The sequence below is a fragment of the Diadema antillarum genome, unplaced genomic scaffold, assembly GCF_040938485.1.
Source record: "Diadema antillarum isolate AM-2024a unplaced genomic scaffold, OU_Dant_1.0 seq00001713_RagTag, whole genome shotgun sequence".
NCBI classification, from domain to species: Eukaryota; Metazoa; Echinodermata; class Echinoidea; order Diadematoida; family Diadematidae; genus Diadema; species Diadema antillarum.
Window position 1 is genome coordinate 265,071 of NW_027272402.1, and position 24,175 is coordinate 289,245.

Here is a 24,175-nt window from a genome sequence, read left to right on the forward strand (position 1 = left end):
AAGGTATACACTGTTTAGTATTAGTTAAGAGCTCTTTCATGACACACACAGCCAAGTACAGTGTGTTTGAAGGGGTTGTGTGTCATTCTGCCTATAAAAAAGCAAATCTTTATTTTCACCATGGCTTCTTCTCTATTCGTAGCCATGGGTGATGGGTGTTGTTGGCATCTTGGCAGTAACGAATCGAGTATAATGCTATAATCCCCCTGGTTAGGTTCTAAGCGTTCAATTTGATATATCTTTCTTCTTTACTATGTTAATCACTGCTGATGGAATTACAGAATTATGTTACGACACGTTTTACTCAAAGCTTAAAAAGCAAAGTTTATGCACTATACAAGTAATGGTGCATGAGTCCTATACCATTGATTTTAGATGCGAAATTATGGTATGCCTGTATGTAGGGGTGTCATTGATTAGGAATTAATGAGACGATTAAGCACTCCTTCCACTTCTAATTGTCCCCTTTGAATGTGTGTCTATCACGTGGGATCGTCAAATAAATTATCATTAACGTGTTAGCTTACGTTCACTACTCTTGGTTGGAGGAGACCTACAGTTACATGGTTAAAGACGCCGTCTCTTTCGCAGGAGCCGTACGTTTTGGCACATGAAATTTTAAAATAACCTTATAGGATGATAAGAAAGAATAGTTGAAAAGTTTGTTTGCAAAAACCGATAAGTCCATATTTGCCAAATGGAGATATTTGTGATTAAAGGTAAAGAAAAATAAGGAGGATAATGAAGTTTTTACTTCTTCTGACCATTACTTCAAAAATGTACCTTTATTATGTAGTGACCAATATATCATTTAAAAGGTATTATTTTGTACTCTATGACAGAGACCGTACTTCAAAGTCGTCAAAAATGGGCTTATCGGTTTTTTGGGAACAAACTCTTCAGTTTTTCTTTTGCCCTTTTTTCTTCAATTGAGGTAATGCCATTTGATATTCGTCCAGGTACAAATCACATTCTCATGTAAACAGACACACTTGCTCTATATGCCTTTGTTTTGTATGGGAGGTTTCATTGCTCGTACTGCTGGTAAATCTCACAGGCTTGTATAGCTGTAAGAGCTCTCTGAACTGACCAATTATGGTAACAAGATTAGAGGGAATCATATTGGTTATGTGAATACGAGTCAAAGGTGATGTTTTAAAAGGCCAATGTTAATACCAAGATGGTTATTAAAACACTTAATTGTCATGTTTAATTTGTTCGTGTCGAGGATCACTGGGTGAATACACTGTATGTGCTCAAAAGCCTGTAAATCGACTTAGTCGCACACGCACAGAATTTCCACTTAGTTTGTGTGACAGAAAAAAAATGTGATCTGAATAATGTAGGTCCAAAAAAAGTTCAAATATCTCAATATAACTTCAAGGTGCTATATCACATTCTTTTCTTTGTCGATCACAGATGACCGACATCTGATGACCCCGGCGTATCACCTAACCCGTCCTCACGGTGACGAATTTCATATCTCGTTATTTAGGTGATACGCTATCAGCGTATCACCCATTGTGATTGTCAAAATCTCTCTTTATTTTTTAGGTGATACGCTATCAGCGTATCACCTATTGTGATTGTCAAAATCTCTCTTTATTTTTTTTTATTCTTCTTTCTTTCTGGACAATTTTGTGTCGTCAATATCTCAAGAATGACATTACGAAATAACATGACATTTTCAGTCAACATGTCTCATGACAAAATCTAGCCACAATAAGGTTTTCATGACAGTAACATATCTATGACGTCATCTAGGCGCCATTTTGTGATTTTCGGACCTTGTCACATGATCGATCATAACTTCATAACTAGATGTCATTTCTGTATCATTTTCGGTGGACATGAAGTTCAGGTCACGCTCTATCTTACTTTTTAACGCTAGTTACACAGGTCATCATTACGCGCGCGTAAGCGCGCGTCAAAATTTTAAAAGGCTCAAAACGACTTCCCAATGGGAAATCTCGAAGTTTCAGACAATTTTAAGCGTTTCAAACATTTTCTCGCATGCGCGTCCGTCCGCGCAATTTCGCGCGCAGAGCCCGTAAGCAACATGAAAATGCAATTTTTTTTGACTGATCTGGATTCTTGATACTTTGAGTAACAATATCCATTGATTTCCGATCGATGTCGACCTATAACAAAGGAATGCACTGGCGTCAAAGTTGAAATTCCGCGTGCGCGTCTTTCTGCAAATATAGTGAAAAAACATGTCTTTGTTTATTTCGCCATAGCTCTTTAAATCGTCCGTTGACCCTATATTTCTATTGCATATTACAAAAGTATATGAATTGTAAATAACATTCCAAGTATCAATATTGCCAGGAAAATGCGATGTCATCATATCGTCATTTTAAATAAAAAAAGTGGAATTGATTTTTTTGAGGTACTGTTTCTGACATTCATTTGCTCGTATCTCTGTTGTTTAAGCTCAATATTACCCCAAATTCAGATATGTTGCACTTTGAACATTTGCCTTTCAAGTCCATGTAATGGTTTTGAAATATGATGACGTCATCATACTAGAAATTGTGATTAAAGGTAAAGACTCAAAATCAGACAAGTTTACGTGTTATGTCTATGGGAGGTGATTTTTTTTAAAACCATGCATTGACTTGACAACGTTTAAGCACCTTTACCTCATCTGATTTTACTCCATTTCCTCTGAAACATAAATATGTTGTAGCTGAGACAATAAGCTTTAGTAATCATGCATTTTATGTTTTCAAATCTCCTCATCAGGTTGACAATTTTGCAATTTAAAACTGAAAATGAGAATGCAATCTGTACGGAACGATTCCCAATTTTTCTTTGCAACTGTATATTGATCGAATCCACGCTGCCACTTGTGGGAAGTTGAATAGCGCCATCACAAGTCAACACTGTCACGATAGTATTTAGATTTAAGTTTCGCACTCGATCTTCAGGACAGCCATGTGGCATAATCGGTTAGCGCGCTGGTTGTTCATAACGCCATACCGGAAGGCGAGAGGTTCGACTCCTGCAGGACTTTTATCCGTTCTTTCTTTTTTTCTCTTTTTTTTCTGGCAGTTCAGCTTTACTCCGATGTCATTTATCATATTATTTTATCAAATGTACGTAACCCGTGAACACGGCTGCTCTCTTTCCCTTGTTTTGTATTGGAGTTTGGAGATTGTGTTTGCTTCATTAATTTTGTCACACTTAATGTTGTAAATTGCCCCTTGTTACAGTGTCCCGCTTGCCACCTTTCGTTTGCTCTTTCCTTTTCTCTTCATTGGTTATTGTTATACTGTAACAGGATAGGTAGGAACATGTACGTTTAAATAACTTGCAGGAATGGGAGCTGAATTGATTAACTCTAGTCCAGGTGTATGGCGTCTCGCTCATCTCTTTGAAATTCCAGGTTGTTATTGTTTGACCCAATAACGGAGTTGTAGACAGGTTATATGTTGCTATAGAGGTATCTTGTGCCACATGAGTGGAAAGCATCACTGGTTAGTAGTAGTAATGAACTTTTTCATGTTGTATATGGTATAAAGATTTAAGATAAATATATATATATATAAAGATTAAAGATAAATTTCACATCCAATCTTCGGTACAGCCGTGTGGCTTTATAGTCACTTAGCGCGCTGCATGGTCATTATGCACTACCTTAGGACGAGATGTTCAAGACCCGCAGGACGCTATCATTTTTTTCTCTCTCTCTTTCTTTGTGTTTCTTTTGGCAGTTCAGCTTTATTCCGATCGATGTCATTTATCGTATTATCTTATCAATTATACTACCCCACGACACACAGTCGCTCAAGTTCCTTTTTTTTTTTTGTCGGAGGCTGGAGGTTGGATTTGCTTCATTTATCATACGTATTGTTTAAATTGCCCTTGGTACAGTGCCCCGCTTGCCACCTTTCCTTTTCCCTTTCCTTTTCTCTACGTTTGTTCCTGTTACACTGTCACAAGACAGGTCGGAAAATAATTTGCATAACTCAACTGGAGCAGGAATGGCAACTGAATGAATTAACTCTAGGCCAGGTGTATGGCGTCTCGCTCATCTCTTTGAAATTCCAGGATGTTATTGTTTGACACAATAACGGAGTTGTAGACAGGTTTTATGTTGCTATAGAGGTATCTTGTGCCACATGAGTAGAAGGCATCACTGTTTAGTAGTAGTAATGAACTTTTTCATGTCCCTCCATGTCAATTATAGTGTGGTTTAAAGGGGTTGTGTGTCTATCTACCAAAGAAAAGGAAAAACTTATTTTCGTCATGGCTGTTTCTCTATACGTAGCCGTAGGTAATGAGTGTTGTTGGTATCTGAGCAGCGAAGAACAGAGCATCAGGCTAAAATCCCCCTTAGTTATATGCACTAAGCGTTCAATTTGATATATCTTTCTTTATGAAGTCAATCCCTGCTAATGGAGTTACAGAATTATGTTATGACACGTTTCACTGAAAGTTTGTAAAGCAAAGTTTATGGACAAGGCAAGCAATTGTACATGAATAATACCTATCATTGATTTCAGAGGGAAATTATGGTATGCCTAAATGTAAGGGTATCATTGCTTTGGAATTGCTGAGACAATATGCTTGGCACGAGGGCTTCCACTTCTAATAACTGATCCCTTTGAAGATGTGTCGGTCACGGGTGATCGTCATGATTCATCTTTCACGTAGAAGCTTACGTTATACACTCTTGGTTCGAGAAGACTTACCATCATACTTCAAATTGTTATTAAAGGTAAAGACTCAAAATCAGACAAGTTTACGTGTTATCTGTATGGGAGGTGATTTTTTTTTAAATGTGCATTGACTTGACAACGTCTAAGCACCTTTATCTCAGATGATTTTGCTCCCTTTCCTCTGTAACTTAAGTGTGTGGTAACTGAGACAATAAGCTGCAGTAATCATGCATGTTATTCTTTGAAATCTCCTCATTAGTTTGACAATTTTGCAGTTTAAAACTGAAAATGAGAATGGAATGTGGACAAAACGATTCCTGATTCATCTTTCACATACATAAGTTTACGTTCCTCTTTTTTTCTCGTCGAGACGTATGGCCGAGTGGTTAAAGGCAACGTCTCAGAGACGTGAGGTTGCACACGTGTGGGTTCGAACCCCACAAGATCACGAAACAAAATACTTAGCTATTTTACTTTTTTTTTCTTCAATTTTGTATTACATATTCGTCCATGTAGAAATCACATTCGTATATAAACGCACCTATACACACACACAGACACACACACACACCATATCCCTCTTTCTTGTGCTGGAGACCACATTGCTTCGACTGCTGCAAAATTTTGCAGGCTGACTTTGTCAAACTGATCATAGTATGTAATGACGACGACGAAGGTGTTGTACTTTGAACAATTGTCTTTCAAGACCATGTCATTGTTTTGTACTTTGATGACGTCATCACACTGAAAATTGTGATTAAAGGCAAGGTATCAAAACCAGCCGATTATAGGTTTTATGTTTACAGCACGTATTTTTCCCAAGTTGCCAGAAATGGCATAGCGACATCAGTAGTTACAAGGCCGCATTTCCGTCTAGCAATGCAATACATGTTCCCGCGGCCACATTGGTTGAGTGGGCATTGACTTTTCTCCCTGTAATATCTATACATTTCTTTTTTGCCTTACCATTTCCGTGGATGTCCCGTGGCCGAGAGGTTAGAGAAACGATTTTGCATGCAAACTCAATTATAACTTCAAGGTGCCTATATCACATTCTTTTCTTTGTCGATCACAGATGACCGACATCTGATAACCCCAAGCGTATCACCTAACTCGTCAGTCTGACGAGTTTCATATCTCGTTTTTATTCTTCTTTCTTTCTGGACAATTTTGTGTCATCAATATCTCAACAATGACATAACGGAATGACATGAAATTTTCAGTCAACATGTCTCATAACAATATCTAGCCATAATACGGTTTTCATGACAGTAACATATCTATGATGTCATCTAGGCACCATTTTGTGATTTTCGGACCTTGTCACATGATCGATCATAACTTCATAACTAGATGTAATTTCTGCATCATTTTCGGTGGACATAAAGTTCAGGTCACGCTCTATCTTACTTTTTAACGCTAGTTACCCAGGTCTTCATTACGCGCGCGTCAAAATTTTAAAAGGCTCAAAACGACTTCCCAATGGGAAATCTCGAAGTTTCAGACAATTTTAAGCATTTCAAACATTTTCTCGCGTGCGCGTCCGTCCGCGCAATTTCGCGCGCAGAGGGCGTAACCAACATGAAAATGCAATTTTTTTGACTGATTTGAATTCCTGATACTTTGAATAACAATATCCATTGATTTCCGATCGATTTTGACCTATAACAAAGGAATGCACTGGCGTCAAAGTTGAAATTCCGCGCGCGCGTCTTTCTGCAAATATAGTGAAAAAACATGTCTTTGTTTAATTCGCCATAGCTCTTTAAATCGTCCGTTGACCCTATATTTCTATTGCATATTACAAAAGCATATGAATTGTAAATAACATTCCAAGTATCAATATTGCCAGGAAAACTCGATGATGTGATCATATCGTCATTTTAAATAAAAAAAGTGGAATTGATTTTTTTGAGGTACTGTTTCTGACATTCATTTGCTCGTATCTCTGTTGTTTAAGCTCAATATTATCCCAAATTCGGATATGTTGTACTTTGAACATTTGCCTTTTAAGTCCATGTCGTGGTTTTGAAATTTGATGACGTCATCATATTTTAAATTGTGATTAAAAGTAAAGATGCAAAATCGGACAAGTTTACGTGTTATGTCTATGGGAGGTGATTTTTTTTTAAACCATCCATTGACTTGACAACGTTTAAGCACCTTTATCTCAGCTGATTTTGCTTCATTTCCTCTGAAATTTAAGTATGTTGTAGCTGAGACAATAAGCTGCAGTAATCATGCATTTTGTTCTTTGAAATCTCCTCATGAGGTTGACAATTTTGCAGTTTAAAACTGAAAATGAGAATGGAATGTGGACGAATCGATTCCTGATTCATCTTTCACATATATAAGTTTACGTTCCTCATATTTTCTCGTCGAGACGTATGGCCGAGTGGTTAAAGGCGCCGTCTCAGAGACGTGAGGTTGCACTCGTGCGGGTTCGAACCCCACGACATCACGAAACAAAATACCTAGCTATTTTACTTTTTTTTTTCTTCAATGGTGTATTACACATTCGTCCATGTAGAAATTACGTTCGTATATAAACGCACCTATACACACACACACATACACACACACACACACAATATCCCTCTGTTTTGTGTTGGAGACCACATTGCTTCGACTGCCGCAAAATGTTGCATCCTGACTCTGTCAAACCGATCATAGTATGTAATGACGACAATGGAGGTGTTGTACTTTGAGCAATTGTCTTTCAAGTCCATGTCATTGTTTTGTACTTTGATGACGTCATCACACTGAAAATTGTGATTAAAAGCAAGGTATCAAAATCAGCCGATTATAGGTTTTATGTCTGCGGGACGTATTTTTCCGAAATTGCCAGAAATGGCACAGCGACATCAGTCGTTACAAGGCCGCATTTCCGTCTAGCAATGCAATACATGTTCACGCGGCCACGATTGTTGAGTGGGCATTGACTTTTTCCCCCTGTAATATCTATACATTTTTTTTTTTTGGCCTTACCGTTTCCGTGGATGTCCCGTGGCCGAGTGGTTAGAGAAACCGTTTTGCATGCACGCTCAATATAACTTCAAGGTGCCTATATCACATTGTTTTCTTTGTCGATCACAGATGACCGACATCTGATGACCCCAGGCGTATCACCTAACTCGTCAGTGTGACGAGTTTCATGTCTCGTTTCTTTTTATTCTTCTTTCTTTCTGGACAATTTTGTGTCGTCAATATCTCAAGAATGACATTACAGAATAGCATGACATTTTCAGGGAACATGTCTCATGACAATATCTAGCCACAATAAGGTTTTCATGACAGTAACATATCTATGACGTCATCTAGGCGCCATTTTGTGATTTTCGGACCATGTTACATGATCGATCATAACTTCATAACTAAAGTTCATTTCTGTGTCATTTTTGGTGGACATAAAGTTCAAGTCACGCTCTATCTTACTTTTTAATGCTAATTACCTAGGACATCATTATGTGCGCGTACGCGCGCTTTTAACTTTTAAAAGGCTCAAAACAACCTTCCAATGGGAAATCTCGAAGTTTCAGACAATTTTAAGCGTTCCGCGTGTTCGCGTCCGTCCCCATATTTTCGCGCGTAAACAACATGAAAATGGACATTTTTTGACAGATTTGGATTCCTGATACATTAAGTAACAATATCCATTGATTTCCGATCAATTTTGACCTATAACAAAGGAATGCGCTGGCGTCAAAGTTGAAATTTCGTGTGCGCGTCTATGTGGAAATATAGCGAAAAACATGTCTTTGTTTATTTCGCTATAGCTCTTTAAAACGTCTGGTGACCCTATCTTTTTATTGCATATTACAAAAACATATGAATTGGAAATAACGTTTCAAGTATCAATATCTCCATAAATACATTATGACGTCATATCATCATCTGAAATCAAAAAAGTGGAATTAATTTTTTTAAGGTACTGTTTCTGACATTCATTTGCTCGTATCTCTGTTGTTTAAGCTCAATATTATCCCAAATTCAGATATGTTGTACTTTGAACATTTGCCTTTCAAGTCCATGTCATGGTTTTGAAATTTGATGACGTCATCATACTTTTAATTGTGATTAAAGGTAAAGACGCAAAATCGGACAAGTTCACGTGTTATGTCTATGGGAGGTGATTTTTTTAAAAATCTTTTATTACTTGACAACGTTTAAGCACCTTTATCTCAGCTGATTTTGCTTTATTTCCTCTGAAACTTAAGTATGTTGTAGCCGAGACAATACGCTGCAGTAATCATACATGTTATTCTTTGAAATCTCCTCATCAGGTTGACAATTTTGCAATTTAAAACTGAAAATGAGAATGGAATGTGGACGAAACGATTCCTGATTCATCTTTTACATACATAAGTTTACGTTCCTCATATTTTCTCGTCGAGACGTATGGCCGAGTGGTTAAAGGCGACGTCTCAGAGACGTGAGGTTGCACACGTGCGGGTTCGAACCCCACAAGAGCACGAAAGAAAATACTTATATTTTTAAAACTTTTTTTTCTTCAATGGAGTACTACACCTTCGCCCATGTAGAAATCATGTTCGCATGTAAACCCACCTATACGCACACACACACACAGTATCCCTTTGTTTTGTGTTGGAGACCGCATTGCTTCGACTGCTGCAAAATTGTGGAGGCTGGGTTTTTTAAACTTATCATAGTATATTGTAACAAAATGATATTTATTTTGTGCAGATGAAACATGCATTTTATTTGGAATTCGTGCAACACTGAAAATTGAGCAAAATTTGTTCATATCAATTCAGTTACACAATGTAGTCGTGGTTACTTTGTGCTGATTTATACGATATGTAACAAGCTATACATTGTAAAAAAAGGTATTTGAATTGTTCCTTTATGTCAGTCTTCTGTAATGATGATTATTTGTCAATTAGTGGTTTTTGTGGAGATTCAGATACCGATAAAAAGTATGGATGATAAGTGCAGCGATAATTCCTACAGTTAGTTCAAAGTTGTGTTACAGAGGTTTGATACATACATGTAGCATTGTGTGTGTGTATATACATGTGTATACGGGTTGGCCATATGACACATTCTAGACAATTAATCTTAATTAGCAAACGTGATCAGCTATGGAGCTGAATATGGTACTAATGTATTATGAAAATAATTTCAATCAAACTGTGACGAGTTTAAAGGGATAGCATAAGTCTGTGTAAAAATAAAGCAATTATAAGGAAATTTTAGGGGGATTTGATAACCATGCCTATAATATTTTCACAAAGGTACTAATAGCTTCCTGATATTTATTGTATTAGACAGACATGCATACCAAAATAACAACGTACAATAAATATATGGTACTTTGATCAATTGTCTTTCTTGTCAATGTCAGTGTGTTGTAATCTGAAGAATTATCATACTAGAAATTGTGATTAAAGGCAAGGTATCAAAAATAGCCAATTTTACGTGTTATGTCTACGGGACGTGTTTTTCCCCAGTTACCAGAAATGGCATAGCGCCATTAGTTGTTACAAGGCCTCATTGCCGTCTAGCAATACAATATACATGTTCACATGGCCACGTTTGTTGAGTGGGCATTGACTTTTTCCACCTGTTTTATCTATACATTGTGTTTTGTCTTGCCTTTTCCGTCGATGTTCCTTGGCCGAGTGGTTAGAGTAACGTTTTCGCATGCACGCCATTTGAGGGATCGATGTTCGCAGGACACTCGTTTTTAATCATTGTTTAACTCTTTTCAGATAACGTTTCATATTCACATTCTTTTCGTTGTCTACCACGGATGAAAGGTATCTAATATCAACCCAGCGTATCACCAACTCGTCTTCAGTGACGAGTTTCATGTCTCGTCTTCTTTCTGGCACATTTTGTGTCGTGAATATCTCAACATCGACATGACGGAATAACATGAAATTTTCAGTCAACATGTCTCATGACAATATCTAGCCACAATAAGGTTTTCATGACAGTAACATATCTATGACGTCATCTAGGTGCCATTTTGTGATTTTCGGACCATGTTACATGATCGATCATAACTTCATAACTAAAGTTCATTTCTGTATCATTTTTGGTGGACATAAAGTTCAAGTCACGCTCTATCTTACTTTTTAATGCTAATTACCTAGGACATCATTACGTGCGCGTATGCGCGCTTTTAACTTTTAAAAGGCTCAAAACAACCTTCCAATGGGAAATCTCGAAGTTTCAGACAATTTTAAGCGTTCTGCGCGTTCACGTCCGTCCCCGTATTTTCGGGCGTAAACAACATGAAAATGGACATTTTTGGACAGATTTGGATTCCTGATACATTAAGTAACAATATCCATTGATTTCCGATCAATTTTGACCTATAACAAAGGAATGCGCTGGCGTCAAAGTTGAAATTTCGTGTGCGCGTCTATGTGGAAATATAGCGAAAAACATGTCTTTGTTTATTTCGCCATAGCTCTTTAAAACGTCTGGTGACCCTATCATTTTATTGCATATTACAAAAACATATGAATTGGAAATAACGTTTCAAGTATCAATATCTCCATAAATACATTATGACGTCATCATATCATCTGAAATAAAAAAAGTGGAATTAATTTTTTTGAGGTACTGTTTCTGACATTCATTTGCTCGTATCTCTGTTGTTTAAGCTCAATATTATCCCAAATTCAGATATTTTGTACTTTGAACATTTGCCTTTCAAGTCCATGTCATGGTTTTGAAATTTGATGATGTCATCATACTTTAAATTGTGATGAAGGGTAAAGACGCAAAATCGGACAAGTTTACGTGTTATGTCTATGGGAGGTGATTTTTTTTAAAAACCATCCATTGACTTGACGTTTAAGCACCTTTACCTCAGCTGATTTTGCTTCATTTCCTCTGAAACTTAAGTATGTTGTAGCTGAGACAATAAGCTGCAGTAATCATGCATTTTATTCTTTCAAATCTCATCAGGTTGACAATTTTGCAATTTAAAACTGAAAATGAGAATGGAATGTGGACGAAACGATTCCTGATTCATCTTTCACATACATAAGTTTACGTTCCTCATATTTTCTCGTCGAGACGTATGGCCGAGTGGTTAAAGGTGACGTCTCAGAGACGTGAGGTTGCACACGTGCGGGTTCGAACCCCGCAAGAGCACGAAAGAAAATACTTATATTTTAAAACTTTTTTTCTTCAATGGAGTACTACACCTTCGCCCATGTAGAAATCACATTCGCATGTAAACACACCTATACGCACACACACACACACACACACACAGTTTTCCTTTGTTTTGTGTTGGAGACCGCATTGCTTCGACTGCTGCAAACTTTGGCAGGCTGGGTTTTTCAAACTTTAAATCATAGTATATTTTAACAAAATGAAATTTGTTCATATTAATTCAGTAACACAATGTAGTCGTGGTTACTTTTTGCTGATTTATATATGTAACAAGCTATGTATTGTAAAAAAGCTGTTCGAATTGTTCCTTTGAGTCAGTCTTCTGTATTGATGATTATTTGTCATTTAGTGGTTTTTGTGGAGATTCAGATAGTGATAAAAAGTATGGATGATAAGTGCAGTGATAATTCCTACAGTTACTTCAAAGTTGTGTTACAGAGGTTTGATACATACATTTAGCATTGTGTGTGTGCGTGTATAGGTTGGCCATATGACACATTCTAGACAATTAATCTTAATTAATTACCAAACGTGATCAGCTATAGAACCGAATACGGTATTGATGTATAATGTAAATAATTTCAATCAAACTGTGACGAGCTTAAAGGGATAGCTTAACTCTGTGTAAAAATAAAGCAATTATAAGGAAATTTTAGGGAATTTGATAACCATGCCTATAATAATTTCACACAGGTACTAATAGCTGCCTCATATTCTAGTATTGGAACGGCAAGTCAATACCAAACTGACAACATACAATGTACAATGAACATGTACTTAGGACAATTGTCTTTCAAGTCAATGTTGATATTTTCTAATTTGGTGACATCATCATACTAGAAGTTGTGATTAAAGGCAAGATATCAAAATCAGTCAAGTTTCTGTGTTACATCTATGGGAGGGGATTTTTTTTTTTAAAACCATGCATTGACTTGATAACACTCAAGCACGTTTACCTCACTTGATTTTGCTTCATTTCCTCTGAAACTTAAGTATGTTGTAGCCAAGACAATAAGCTGCAGTAATAATACATTTTAATTTTTTTTCAAATCTTCTCACCAGGTTGAGAATTTTGCAGCTTAAAACTGAAAATGAGAATGGAAGGTGGACGAAACGATTCCTGATTCATCTTTCACATATAAGCTTACGTTCCTCATATTTTCTCGTCGAGAAGTATGACTGAGAGGTTAAAGGCGACGTCTCAGAGACGTAAGGTTGCACACGTGCAGGTTCGAACCCCATAAGAGCACGAAACAAAATACTTATCTATTTTACTTTTTTTTCTTCAATGGTGTATTACACATTCGTCCATGTAGAAATCACATTCGTATATAAACGCACCTATACACACACACACACAATCCCTCTGTTTTGTGTTGGAGACCACATTGCTTAGACTGCTGCAAAATTCTGCAGGCTGGGTTTTTCAAACCGATCATCGTATGTAATGACCACGACGGAGGTGTTGTACTTTGAACAATTGTCTTTCAAGTCCATGTCATTGTTTTGTACTTTGATGACGTCATCACACTGAAAATTGTGATTAAAGGCAAGATATCAAAACCGGCCGATTATAGGTTGTATGTCTGCGGGACGTATTTTTCCCAAGTTGCCAGAAATGGCCTAGCGACATCAATCGTTACAAGGCCGCATTTCCGTCTAGCAATGCAATACATGTTCACACGGCCACGTTTGTTGAGTGGGCATTGACTTTTCCCCTGTTATATCTATACATTGTTTTTTTTTTTGTCTTACCATTTCCGTGGATGACCCGTGGCCGAGTGGTTACAGAAACGGTTTCGCATGCACGCTCAATATAACTTCAAGGTGCCTGTATCACATTCTTTTCTTTGTCGATCATAGATGACCGACATCTGATGACCTCAAGCGTATCACCTAACTCGTCCTCAGTGTGACGAGTTTTCATATCTCGTTATTGTTGTTATTAGTATGTTCATTATCATTATTATGATTATTATTTTAGATTAATAAAACCAGGAGGGGGAACACTTCAGTGCTAATATGTAGGGCCCCATACAGGATTACATAGCTGGCTTTAGTATGTCTACTCTTGTCTACAACTTCCATTGCAAAAGAAACAAGAGACCCGCGGGTCTAGCGCTCACCCGAGTATCGCAAGTTCACCTTTCACGCAGTCACTAATCTAAATTATTCACAACTCTACCAAAATTTGACCAGGCATTCTCAAGTAGAATATGAAAATGTACAATAAGGCCCCATATTTTTTAAGATTCCTTAAATTTGGGGGGATCGGGGCCCCCTGGGGCCCTCTGGGTGGGGCATGGTGCCCATTTTGATAAATTGAGATCCTGACCCCCTAGGGATGCTTACCTGCCAAGTTTGACGAAAATCCATCATGAAGTTTTCAGGAAGAAGATGAAAACGTACAATTCAGGCCCCCATTTGGACCTTCCCAACCAACCCCCCCCCCCTCCCGCCCCCAAGAGGGGCACCCCTGGATCTGCTATGAACAAACTTGAAACTACAGTCATTAATGTACTCACTCATAGTATTATCTTAGCTCTATAACTTCTGATTCTAGAGAAGATTTTCAAAGATTCCTTCATTTTTTTTTTTTTTTTTTTTTTTTTTGGGGGGGGGGGGGGTTGGGCACCCCTGGGGGGGCCCCCTGGGTTGGGCATGGTGCCCATTTTAATAAACTGAGATCCTAACCCCCTAGGGATGCTACCTGCCAAGTTTGGTGAAAATGGGTTTTGGGGTTGCTTCTCAAGAAGAAGATAAAATGTACAATTTAGGCCCCATTAGGACCCCTCTCCACCCCCTCCCCTGGATCCCAAGGGGGGCACCCCTGATTCTGCCATGAACAAACTTGAAACTACAGTCATCAATGTATGAACTCATGGTATTAACTTAGCTCTATCACTTCTGGTTCTAGAGAAGAAGATTTTTACAGATTCCTTAATTTTGGGGGGGTTTGAGCCCCCCTGGGGCCCCCTGGATGGGGCATGGTGCCCATTTTTAAAAATTGAGTTTCTAACCCCCTAGGGATGCTACCTGCCAAGTTTGGTGAAAATGGGTCGTGGGGTTCTCAAAAAAGGAGATGAAAATGTACAATTTAGGCCCTATTAGAACCCCTCCCCACCCCTGGGTCCCAAGGGGGGCACCCCTGATTCTGCCATGAACAAATTTGAAACTACACTCATCAATGTACTAACTCATAGTATTACTATTAACTTAGCTCTATCACTTCTGGTTCTAGAGAAGAAGATTTTTACAGATTCCATAATTTTGGGGGGTTTGGGCCCCCTGGGGGCCCCCTGGGTAGGGCATGGTGCCCATTTTAACAAATTGAGTTCCTAACCCCCTAGGGATGCTACTTGCCAAGTTTGATTAAAATCGGTCTTGGGGTTTTCAAGAAGAAGATGAAAATGTAAAGAGTTTACGCACGACGGACGACGGACGACGGACAAAGGGCGATCGCAATAGCTCACTTGAGCCTTTGGCTCAGGTGAGCTAACTAGTCATGACTCTCCTTAAAAATCATATGGGGTTACTTCTGGTCTGTCTAGGGCCCCGTATGCATCATGTACAGGATAAAATGGCTGACTTTGATGTTATGGACATTTCTGTTGTGTAAATTACTTCTTCTATTGAAAAAGGAACTCTTTCCAGCTAACTTAAAAAAAAAAAAAAAAAAACATATGGGGGCACGTAATTGTGGGCTACTGTATAAATGATAAAGGGCCTTGTGCAGGATAAAATAACTTGCCTTGATGTTTGGTGTATCTCAGCTGTACTAGTTCAATTGCCTAAAAAGAAAATAGTCATGACACTTTTCAGCTAAACAAACGCATCATGTGAGATGGCTTTTCTGGGCTACTGCATGTCCCCGTAAAAGGACAAAATATCTGGCATTTGTGCTTTGGGTGTTTTGGATATAGGCCTATCTGACGGGTACTACTTCCAGTGCAAAAGAAATTAGCTGTGACCCTTCTCAGCTGAATAGAATCAATGTGTGTGTGGGGGGCACTTTGGTGCTACTGTCTGGGGCCCCGTACAGGATAGAATAGCTGGCATTGGTGTTTTGGATATCTGATGGGTAGGCCTAAATTTTACTACCAGGGATGCCAAGTTCAAAAAAATTTTATGAGTGAGATTTTCATGACTCGGCATCTCGGTATGCGAATGTGCACGCGAGCGAGGGTGTGGGAGGGGTTTTTCCCCCCTGTGGCCTCCCACAGTAGGGAGCTTTTTCAATTTTAAGCTCTTAATGGTCCGTGCGATCAGGTGCATACTTAAGTGACTATTTTTTACTTATTTTGAAAGACAAAAGGGAAATATACCTCAATTGCAATTATCATTTTAATCTTTTGAGCTATGCTCATTATTATCTATAGGCCCAAGTTGCAGACTTCGCCCGATGCCTGAGAAAAATGGGTGTCTGCATGCGTGAGATCGTGAGATGGCCCCTAAATGCTCGAGTCTCACGCAGAATGCGTGTGAGACTTGGTAGCTCTGTACTACAGTGCACTCCCATTACAACGAACATGGTTATAACGAAATTTCGTTATGACGAAGTAAAACTTCTGGTCCCAAAATTATCGCCATAATGTCCATGGTATAAAATTCGCTTATAACGAACATGGTTATAGCGAAATTTTCGTTTTAACAAAGTCTTTTCCGAGCCCCAACAAAAACAAAAGAAATGTGCTCCGTTATAACGAGATGCGGATTGCTTTCGCAATACGTAGCGGAACAAGCATGGGCGAACCCTTCGCATCACGGTGTGTTCGCTCCGTGTGTCACGCACAGTTTCCGTCAATTTTATGCTCTCTTTAATGTATATATCCAAACGAAATTTAAAAGGTACAGTGTACCATCCCGTTTCATATAGCTGCACAGTGTAGGACAAAATAGCTGGCGTTGCTGTTTTCATGACAGGTAACTTTTCACCCAAAGGAACATTATCCACCAACTTTTGTACGTGACCCCCTTCGGATGAATAAATGCATTTTTCAGGGCCCCTTTTTGTGGCCCCTTCTACGGTACAGCCGTACTACAGGATTAGCCTGACCAGACCGCTGTGCAGGAAGCAACAGCGGCTGCGTGTAGTTAGGCACAGGATGTGACTTGCCAGCAATTCATTTTATTGACCCTTGGCCACATCCTAAATTTGATGAGACCATCTAACCCTTTACTTCGACCAGCCCCATACACACAGCGTAATGGGGCTGCGGACTGTAGCATTCAGGATCGTGACCAGATAGTGTCGCGCCCAAATATCAACTTTGAATCGAAAAATTTATTCAATTTGAAGACTTACCAGTGAAGTGGAAGTATTGACAACAGAATTCGTGCAACGTTTGGTTCTGTCAATAGTCCCTTTGGCTTTCTGTTCGAGTTGATGACTTACTCGGTCGAGAAAAAGCTGGGAGAGCTACACTGAATTGATGGCCAGCGCATGCGCACAAATTTCTAATCCATTGACTGGATAAGATGTCGGCCGTAATAAGGCAAAACAACGTAACTCAGAATATCATGTTCTGAGAAAAACGAGTTTGAAAATTCAATTGGTTCCCATTTTTCAATCATAGGGGCAAAACACTTTTGAAGCAGCCAAGTTTTATAGGCATTCATAAAGAATATCTCGGGAAAATTTCAGTAAAATAGGACTTCCCGTTTTAGAGTAATTGCCATGTTTAGAATAGATACAGCATTTTACCGAATCACGGCACTGTGCTGATGAGTAATTCTAGTTTGCCAAAAGAGCGTATCCTTACTTACGTTGTGCGAGAATCCTCACGCGGCAACATATCAATTAGGCAAAAGAACGTATCCTGACTTACGGCACGTAAGCATTCTCCCGCAAAGCCACTTCAGTATGCCAAAAGAACGTATCTTGACTTACAAATATCTGCGCCTCAACCCTTTCATCAATGTAATTAGGCAGAATGACGTATCCCGACTCAATGGCAACAATCTCTATCATTTATTTACTTTGACAATTTTGTTAACTGGATGATAAAAGTCCCGTTATGTGTTTTTAAATATACATTAGGAATAGTAAAACACGTTAGCTTGCAAAATTATCGATGCAATTGAACATTTTCATTTTTTTTTGAAAACTTACCGAGTATGTACTAAAATGTAATTAGTTGTTATCTACCAATTACCGTAAATTTTTATTTTACTTTATTTGCATATACAGTTTATAGTTTATTGAGATGTCCATTCTTTTTTATTATCTTTAAGTGTATGTTTTTTATCTTTTGATGTAAGATTTTTTTTCATTGGGAACATAATTATATTTGGTTTATCATTCATGTTGTTTTAACAAAAACATGGATTTGGATTAACATTGACAACTTAAGTACGAGTTTGGGTAAAGCCTGTAAAATGGATTTCATTACACTTCTTATGCCATGTGCTACAATTAAGATAAACTTGAAATATGTATAATTTTTAGTATGAAAATGCATGAGTGGCAACTATTATGACTGTATGAGAACTGGCAAAAACAAATAAAATAAAATGGGTATAAATTGTATAGACATCTGTACATACACTTCATTTCAAAGACACATACACGCATTTAATGTGTTAATATTGAGACTCCTATTTTAATTTCTATCTTTTCTTTGATTTATTTAACGATTTCCATTGAGATGAAAGGATTTGAACAGAAAGAATAATATTGTGTACTTTGTTTATCGTTATAAGTTGTTGATGTTTGGTTGATTGCATGAATTGTATCCGTAAGGTTAAAACTTCTAATGATAATATGCCTCAATTCTTTGAACAACAACAATAATAACAATGATTTATCAGGTAATTATGAATCCAGGTTTTAATGTTTTTAGGTGTAACTTGACCACTCACACACACACGCACACACACAACCAAACAAGTACAAAAACACACAAAACACACACACACACACACCTTAGACTTGTCAGAGGTGCAAACATTCTCTCAGTAGAATAACTTTGAGATAGACATGACAGAAACGTAGATGCAGAGACTGATTTACATCTTCTTAAAGGTTTATAGTGAAAAATGTGTGTACATCTGTTTCTCAAAGACAACAGCTTTACAGAAATCATTCGATTATTTGCAAGTCTTAAAAATATGAAATAGGTATCTACGCTTTCTTCTTACAATTTAAGATAGAGTTTGATATGCCATTATGCTTTTATCACATGGAAAGCAATTCAGCAGTAACTAAACATTATCATGATGGTAAAGAAGAAATAAAAAAAAAGATGTAATTTACTTCCCGAGTAAAGTAGCTTTTATTATTACATACCACAGTTGAACAAAACCCTGGGAACAACATTTTCAATTTCAATAGAACAGAACATAATTGTTTTTTTTTTTCCTGGATATTAGTTATACTATTACCATATCAGACCTTCGCATCAATTTTTACCTTGGAAGATCAGAACATCTACAAATTACAAATTATAAATAGCACACAATGTATTTTTAATCCTTACTGTTGTTGAAGATCAAGTGAAGTAAGAAATAAATACTTGGGTAAAGAACAATTATTAGGCAGCTGAAACGAAGGGAGAATTTGCAACAGTATTCACTTTAAACACATTTCAATAAACGTCTTATCACAACAGCGATTTGCTGTGCTGCAATACATCTGCGTGGTCTGAGAGCTCCCGGAGGGATTAGGCTCAAAATAAATCAAAATTATGCAGGAAATAAGGTGACTATAAGGTGATATGAACAAGTGATAGTTTTACCTAAAGTTGATAATCATCATTTCAAAGGGCAATAAGCCCTCATCATATTTTTTTTTTCGAAATAGAATCTTCAGTATCATATCAATATCAAAAAAAAAATAATCTTTCTTGTGCCTTAATAACGTAAGAATAGTCATTAACACTTCACAGTTGAGTTTTGCTAGTTCTTGATTCAACTGTGAAAGATTTACTTGATCCTATATAAACAATCCAAGTGTTATTATTTTTCTTTTAGAGTTGACTGATCTAGTGCACAATCCACTCCATCTTTCATGAGATTCTGACGGGCGTGCAGAACTGTTCTGAAATTTGTATAGTTGCTCTTTTCTCTGCTTTCGAACTGCTCTGTAGACCACTGCAGGAAAATGAAAAAGAAACGGAAGAGAATAATTAACACAAAATAAAATAAGGCACTCTGTATTTTCCATAAAAGAAAGCTAGTGAATTTCAACTTTGCTTTAGTTATATTATGTGATTAAATTCTTTATTAGACATGGTTGTGTGTAACAAATCCTCTCTCACAGACCCCCCCTCCTAAAAAAGCAAAATGAGTATTTATGAAGAGTTTGTTCGCAAAACCGACAAGTCCGTTTTTGAAGATTTTGAAGTACAGTCTCTCTCATAAAGTACAAAATGATATCTTTTAGATTATATACTGGTCAATCCATAAAAAGGAACATTTTTGAAGTTATGGTCAAAAGAAGCAAACAATTTCTTATTATTCTCTTTATTTTTCTTGACCCTTAATCGCAAATATCTGCATTTGGCAAATATCGACTTATCGTATTTTGCAAACAAACTCTTCAAATAATAAAATACACTCACAATATCTATTATTCACCATCATACAAATACCCCTTGAGGATGCACAAGGCTGTGTGTTTGTTTTGAGAAGGAATATGGTTACTATTTCATCAGTTTTCATTTAATATTATTATTTTTTTATCGCTAAGGAATGAACTGTGAAATGTGGTATTTTCAAATTATCAGAGAGTCATCATCATGGATTCTGCCTTCTTTTATTTTTTTAAATAATTTTTCCAAATGCCGGCTTGTGTCGCTAGTGATAATGACAAAGGTGGGATTCATTTCTGCCCCCTTCTCCTATATACTTTTTTTTTGGTATGAATTAATAGGTGATTATTCAACGTGTACCTTGTATTGTACTTGATACACTGCATTCCTTTTCTGTGCTGGTCTAGGCTGGCGGTTGGTGTGGACACTGAAAAGAGAGACAAGCAAGTAATTATGTATTTCAACACGAATGTTAATATCACCTAAAGTAGACGATTGGGTCTGAATATTTGAACTTTCCATAGTATTTAAAACCACCTAACTGAAGAATTAATATTTGAATTCCATGAGCTTTTGCCCTCAACATTTTTATGGGGGAGGGGTGGAACGTATAGCATGTATAGGATCTACCATGGCTACAATGCATTATATTGTATCAAAATGAAAAAAAAAATTAATGTTTTAAAGAATATGTACAGCTGACTAAAATTGCACAAAGAATTTAAAAAAATAAATAAATCAGGCCTCCATAGTTAGCAGGTACAGAGTACCATTAAATATTACTTTATAATTAGGATACTTTTAAGTGGAAATTCCTGTATGTATGAAAACACTACAATCACATTCTTCATCCTTCCAAGAAATAACAAACAAGATCTAAGACTACTTGTGTTTAACCAAAGATGTAGACAAAACATTATTTTTTGTCCCTACTTTTCTTGCCAAAGTAATGATGTTATTGCTAATGCCATTATTAGAACATATCGTCTGCTATCAGTTCATGTTGCCACTGAAGACTAAATGGAATTCATCAGTATCAAGCTTTATTGTCATTAGCTTGAAGTCGAGTCTACTGTTTACTATAAAGCTGTTACTTTTTTAGACTTTTAGACGAAAACTGAATTTGAGGTGGAAGACCTCAAGTCGAATGATGTCGGTGATCATAACAGTATATTGGGGTCCACTTAATTTATTTGCGCATAGGTAAATTTCTTTTGAGAGTCACTACTTGATCTACTAGACCACTAGTAGTAGTACAAGTATCCTACATTTACATAGTCCTTATTAGTAGAACCACAACCACACCAATGAGCCACGTTTTGCCAAGCCCACCGACAGGAAAGGCTGTCATACTCATAGATCTAAGTTTGCTCTTTATTTTCATAGCTTACTGTGTTTTTTGTTTTATTGTTGTTTTTTTTTACTCATCGTTTTCTTAAATCTTAGTGAAAACTATTATCGAAAGTACTGGACCCTACTAGCAAAGCGTACTGTCGTCTACTCTGTACAGCCCAATCGCGTTCACCGTACTTCGCACAGCGTCTGGTTAGGCTAGATCAAACTTAGACCTGACAAAAACAAAATATATCTTACCGGTGTTAACGCTGATTTTCTTTGTGGTAGCATTAACTGGTCAGGAGAATATCCATTCCATGACTGCAAAACAGAACAATTGGCATGACTTCGTGGTTCACACTGCAGCACAACTTGCCTGCCAGTCAACCAGTATTCTGCTGCAGCACTGCTGCAGCTGTTGTCGCAAGCGGCCCGGCAGCAGCGGCGGCACTACACTCACTGCCGCGGCTGAAATGGATCTGCAGCACATAGCCGTAGGTCTTACACATAGAGTTATGCAGTGTAGCGTGTGTTGTGATGGCCACGATGTTGATACGTTGTTTTGCCGTGCTGACTATAGCGCGCATGGCCCTGATTTTATACAGCAAAGCGCTGTATGATGACATACGTTCTTTTGGCGTCGCAATTTCCTTCTTTTTTCTTGAGAAACCACCATGAAAAAACAGTGTATGTAAAGATACGTTTATTTGCCGTAACAGCGAAAATGCTGTCTTTGTCATTTCAGCTTACGTTGTTTTGCCTAGCTGGAAACGGCAAAGTTGTGAAAAAGGTGTGTGAGATACGCTTTTTATCTCTGAAATGGTAAACATTTGAGAATTGAGACATTCACCATTAAAAAGAGCACATTTATTTAGAAGCCATATGCTCATAAACTCAAAATGCCCAAATTTTGAGTTACGTTCCTTTGCCTTATCACGGCCGATGTCTGTAGGATGTGGCCAAGGGTCAATAAAATGAATTGCGATACTAACTAGTCACGATCCTGAATGCTACAGTCCGCAGACCCATCGAGCATTACGCTATGCGTATGCATGGGGCTGCTGGTCGCAGTTAAAGGACAAGTTGACCTTCATAGACATGGGGGTTGAGTGAATGCAGCAATAATGGTAGAACACATCAGTGAGAGTTTGAGCAAAATTGGACAATCCGTTAAAAAGTTATGAATTTTTGAAGTTTCTTCTCCGTCACGGCTGGATGAAAAGACTACTATAGCTTGTGATGTCACATGAGTACAACGATATAAAGAAAGAATAAAGAAAATTCAATATATTTCAATTTTTGTCGCATAACAAAAGAACTCTCGATTTCTCTCTTTCAGAAGGCAGGGGGAATAATATTACCCTTAACATACGTCAGTAGCAAGTCGAAGAAATGTGCACTTTATTCAAAAAGTAAAGTTTTGTGAAATTCTCTTTTTATTTTCCTTATATAGTTGTACGCATGTGACATCATACACTGTAACGTTAGTAGTCTTCTCTTCCAGCAGTGACTGCGCAGATACTTAAAATATTTGTAACTTTTGAACGGATTGTCCAATTTTCCTCAAACTTTCACTGATGTGTTCCACTAATATTGCTGCATTCTCTCAATCCTTGACCTTATGTATATGAAGGTGGACTTGTCCTTTAATCTATAACGTTAAACCCTAACTGCTAGATAGGCCTATGGCGTCAAACCGTGTGACCCTTTTCAGCTGTATAAATCTTCTGGGCCCCCATCGTCTGTCCGGAGGAGTCTTATTTTTTGGACGTTATCGCGGGATCCGTGAAGCCAGACGCAGTCTCTGCGGAACATTTCGCCAACGACTAACTGCGACAGCCGCCACCCACACGAAGTGTCGCGCCTTGCGGCGTATGGAAGCAGGAGCCCGTCAAAAACATGGATATACGTCGAAAGCGCGACGTAATTATTTACGTCGCGTAGTAAATCGAATTGCTACGCGACGTAATTCCGAATTACTGCTCAACGACTTAACGTCACGACATAAAATGAATTAGTGTCATTTTGTAATTACCAGTGCTACACAACGCAAATAATTACGCTGTGTTGTAAATAATTACAACACGACGTAATTCCGAATTACTGCTCAACGACTAACGCAGCGAATTAACGTAGCGACGTTAAATCAACCAATGGGATCGTTCGTAATAGCTTGTGAAAAACAGGTAGTGAAGCGCATGCAATCCGCTCACTGCGTGCTGGTGAAAACCGGAGCTGACTATACAGAAGGGTGGTGGAAATTCCTTTCCACCTCCCTGCTATACAGCGAGCCATATGCCATTGACAGTACAATCCTATGAAATGTTTATAACCTAAATTATTGGGCCCACATTGCATCAGAATGTATTCAAGGTATACCAGCTAACCAAATTCTCTGTACTGACAAACATGCTGTAGGAAATGCTTCCATAGAAATGAGTGTCTAGCCCTTTGGCACGTGCACCGTGATGCATCACTGAGCAATAT

The 24,175-nt window shown here is 37.8% G+C and overlaps 1 protein-coding gene across 1 annotated transcript in view; it reads right to left on the minus strand.

The window, feature by feature from the left end:
• LOC139711852 (uncharacterized) overlaps window positions 1-24,175 on the minus strand; it is a gene marked incomplete at its 3' end in the record, with an annotated part of 265,196 nt that overhangs the window by 240,017 nt on the left and 1,004 nt on the right. The gene's annotated exons all lie outside the window — the stretch shown is intronic.